Source organism: Anser anser (genome assembly GCF_964211835.1).
Source record: "Anser anser genome assembly, chromosome: 1".
NCBI classification, from domain to species: domain Eukaryota; kingdom Metazoa; phylum Chordata; class Aves; order Anseriformes; family Anatidae; genus Anser; species Anser anser.
In genome coordinates, this window is record NC_139720.1 from 153,277,962 (window position 1) to 153,282,692 (window position 4,731).

At 35.7% G+C, this 4,731-nt stretch overlaps 1 long non-coding RNA gene across 1 annotated transcript; it reads right to left on the reverse strand.

Annotated features, from left to right (window-relative positions):
- Nucleotides 1-949: 949 nt before the first annotated feature.
- Nucleotides 950-4,498, reverse strand: LOC310893148. The gene is made up of 3 exons (XR_014578758.1): nucleotides 4,417-4,498; nucleotides 4,260-4,326; nucleotides 950-1,100 (listed from the first exon to the last, which is right to left on the reverse strand). It is a non-coding gene; the product is annotated as an uncharacterized lncRNA (long non-coding RNA).
- Between the last annotated feature and the right edge of the window lie 233 nt (nucleotides 4,499-4,731).

The window sequence follows — 4,731 nt, forward strand, 5'->3', positions numbered from 1 at the left end:
AGCAAATATCAAACCTAAAAAAGGAAAGCGACTTCAGACTCCAGGACACTCTTTGGTTCAATTGTATCTAATGAGCTTAACACAACTTTATTTTCTGTATATATCAGCAGATCGACAAATGTAGATATGTGACTAAGCTAGAATATACAAAATTTCTCCAGAAAAAGGCCTGTAAGAAAAACGTATATAATGTTCCTTATGCTGGTTTTCTTGTTTTTGTGTTCTTATTATAGTCTTTGTATTTCAGAAAGGTGTGCTAATTAAAATTAATTGACATATTTTGGAAAAAGATAATCTCGATAAATGTATAATGTAATATTATTTATGATAACTTAATGAAACTATTTACTCAGATTCACTGTGGTTTATATAGTGAATAATAATAAAAAATGTAGATATAATGCAGTAATATGAAACCAATCTTCCATGTCTCTAAGTAAATTCCAAACACTTGAAGTCTCTTATGGGTAATCAGCCATGTCTTACACATTTAAAATACCATGTCTATTTGTCCCACAATCTGCCTTCCAGATTTGGGGCAGTCAAGTCTCTTTCTAATCTTATTCATAAGAAGTTATTTATTTTCACTTTCAAATATATTTCCACAATGGTTGCAACTCTTTTCCCCTATGGTACTCTTGCAAATTCATGACCTTTTATATTAAATCAAATAAGCTATTCCTACCGCATGGGAGAGTTAGAAAGGTTTTCAAATAGGGGTCCAAAATTCATAAACTTTGAGCTGTACATTTTCTGTTGCCTACAAATATTTTAATAAGCAAAGATAAAGTTCAAGTCTTTGCCCACAAAGTGTTAGCGGCGCCTTATAGAAATTTGGTGTTATGAGGTTATTCAGAGTTTAGCATAGGGTTACTTTATTGTCATTAAAAACAAAACAAAACCAATACAAACTTTTTTTCTTTTTAACTTTTTTTTTTTTTTTCCCAGAGTAAAAAGTACACTAACAGAAAGCTGGTGTGTGCTGCATATATAAATACTGCTGGCAAGGTTTTAGATAATGTGAAGGATATATTCAGACAAATTGTTCTTCACGCTAGACTGCTCTTCTCTTCATGAAACATCACTTGGCCTTGTACCTGCTTTAGAAAAGGAACTATATCTAGTAAGTAGCATGTAACACAAGTCTGGCTACTAATATTACTTTTTATAACTATGAGTCTACAGTCATAAATTAAGATAAATGAAAAAGTAATGTATTTTGAATTTGCATAAAATCTTGTCCCTGTGTATTTATTTATTTTTACCCTTAAAAACAGTTTCATTTCATACAGGCAGAAAGGAAAAATGATCATCTGAGACACTGAAAGAAGTTATGCTAGAACTGAAAAAAGGGAATTATCTCAATGCTTATTCCCAAGCAACTTTTGTATTCAAATATTTCTAGTGGAAGTTAGGAGTATCTAAACAATACTGGGAAAAGTTCAGAATTACTTATTTTCAGTCTCTATTTGGCACAGAAGGGCCTGTACCACCTATGTATGCAAATGCTGTGTGCAAATTTGAGGCTGATCTCAGTAACAGAGTCAGTAAATCAAACATTTACATTAAAAATAAAAAATGTAATTGCATATAAGTGGCCTGTGCAATGCAACGTTGACATGGATCATTTAAGATATAGCTCTCACTAAGATAATTTCTAATTTTTCTAAGATAATTTTCACTTAAGATATGGGCTTTCATTAAGTAATTTCTAAAAATCACAAATTAAAATTAAAATTTCTTTGATTAAAATTTCTTTCTCCTTTTGCAGTTCAAAATTACAGTAGAATTTACCTGGTTTCTTCAAATTACCAATCTTCCCTTAATAGACATAAAAATTTCACTAATTCACCACAGCTAATTTCTGATTGTTTCCTTAGTACACAGTTTTCTCCCAGAACTCTTTTTTTTTCTTTTTTTTTTTCCTTTTTTTTTGTTCACACTGTCTAGCTCAATGTACACCGTTTCCCATTCTGAAGTTTCAAGAAACCTGAAGTTTATGAATTCATGGGCAGAACTTGAGTGAATTCATATAGCAATTATGTAACTTCGTGAAGTCATGGGGTCCTGTGCTTGGGCCACAATAACCCCCTTCCCGACAGGTTGGGGTTGAGTGGCTGGAAAGTTGCACAACAGAAAGGGACCTGGGGGTATTGTTCAATAGCCAGCTGAATATGAGCCAGCAGTGCGCTCAGGTTGCCAAGAGGGCCAGCAGCATCCTGGCTTGTATTAGAAATAATGTGGCCAGCAGAATGAGGGAAGTGATTGTATGCCTGTACTTAGCTCTGGTGAGGCCGTACCTCGAGTACTACGTTCAGTTTTGGGCCCCTTACTCTAAGAAAGACATTGAGGTGCTAGAACATGTCCATATAAAGACAATGAAGCTGGCAAAGGGTCTGGAGAACAAGTCTTATGAGGAACAGTTGAAGGAACTGGTGTTATTTAGCTTTGAGAAAAGGAGATTCAGGGGAGACCCTATCACTCTCTACAACTACCTCAAAGGAGATTGTAGTGATGTGGGGAATCAGTCTCTTCTCCCAAGCAAGAAGCAATAGGACAAAAGAAATGGCCTCAAGTTGTGCTAGGGGAGGTTTAGGTTGGATATTAGGAAAAAATTCTTCCCTGAAAGGGTGGGAGCATTGGAACAAGCTGCCCAGGGAAGTATCCAAGTCACCATCTCTGGAGGTATTCAGTGGAAATGAAAACCCCATGATAAATAAAGCTGTACCCCATGTATTCTTGATCTTCAAGAAAAAGCTTAGCAGAAACAAAGCAGATGTATCCTGAAGAAACTGTATATTTTCTCCATAGCTAGAGATTACACTGATCTAACAAAAATTAGTTCATTAACTAGTAAAATAAAGATTGTTTTGCATGTTGGAATGCCATACAAATATAGGTAATTCAACTCTTTATGAACAGTAACAAAAAAAAAATAGATTTTGATGCTCCATATTCTGCAATACTATCTGCTCTTCCAATACATAAGGTACTTCTGATAAGAAGTTTGGCTTTTGAAAATATGAAATGGGAAGGGAAAAAAGCATCTGTGAGTGTTTGCAGGGACGTGTTACAAAAACAAAACAAAGAGAAGGAATAGCAATAGGCTATAGCTTTATTTAAAAAAATAATAATAATAATAAATCATATAGAATATCCCAAATTGGAAGGCAACACACAAGGATCGAGTCCAATTCCTGGCCACACACAACCACACAAAATGGTGGTCCACCATATGTCTCAGCACCGTCCAAATGCTTCTTGAACTCTGATAGGCTTGCTGCCATGACCACTTCCCTGGGGAGCCTGTTCCAGTGCCCAGCCACCCTTTCAGTGAACAAACTTTTTCTATAACTTCAGTTGTATTTTCATGAAGTCCTGCCTGTGAGGCACAGAACTTGGCTGGGGCCTGATCGTCTTTCTACCTCTTTCTAGCTTTTAATTAAACTTGCAGGTGGTGTGGTTAGGAAGAGTGTTCCACATCTGGTAAAAAGCAGACTACCAAAAATAATGTAAGTACACTAATGATAAATTAAAAAGATACTGGATTCAGATATGAAGTTCAACAATTTTGAAATAATGTTTTCAAAGTAATAGTCCAATATAGGATATGATAAAAACACCAGAAAATAGATAAGTCTATGTAAAGTTATCACGGGGTGAGCAGAGTAGATACAAGGTGAGAAATGGAGACTTTCATTTCTAACATCTTGTTCTCAAACCAGTGGTTTGAGAAAAGAAGTGATAATTTATCTGAAAGCCTACATCCTCAAAGACAGATGGTTACTTTGCCCCCTGGAAATCAAGGGAATACTTGAATATCCTTGAGGTGTTGCAGCACCAAAATATAAAAACATGATATAACCCTGTTATAGTCACTTAACTCTAGTTACTCATGCAGAGTTCCTATTGAGCAGTAGTAAATCAAGGACATCTGTCAGGGTCCTAGCATTTGACAATTAGAAGAGAGTTGTTTTCTTAACTGTCTTCCACACCAATCTCTTAATGGCAATACAAGGTTCTTGAGAAAGACTAAGAATTGGACTGGAGAACAAAGCACTTCTAACATATCTTCCTTCTCCACAGGACGTAGCCTGAAAATGCTTAGCTCAAAAATCAGTATGAAACAGTTCTCAGGAAAGTTGCCCGATAAAATATTGGATCTAAGTCTCTCCTCCCAATTAAGGTTTCTAACCTCTATATTGCTTTAAATTCACACATAACTGACCTCAATATTCTACTATTCAAAAAATACTCACAGGAAACAGAGTACTAATATGATAGGGAGCTCCACATCTCCATGCACCTTGACCTGCTGAACTGAAGCTAACAGCCAGTCAGTTGTAAACATTCAGCTGTACTTTACTGTAGAATACAGAAGCACAAGTATTAGCTCTATTGACAGTTAATACTAACTTGTCTGTCACTTGGACCACTTTTCTCTGCAGACTCTGAACATTATTCACCCCAGAGGCTCTCTGGGTCTATCTGATGTTTTCTTTATATCCCAGTGTAGTGGAGATTTCAGAAGGGATTATTTTAATTTGATAATCTGAATAGTGATCTAATAGGGGACAGCTGTGGCATCTGAGTCCCACGGCTATTTATTGTCAATTAGTATGAATCTGAAACATACTTCCTTCATTCTTTACTTGACCTGTCCTTAAATAATGGAGAAAACTCTTCAGGGGGGAAAAATGAGTATACGGAAAGGAACAGTTAAATGAACCT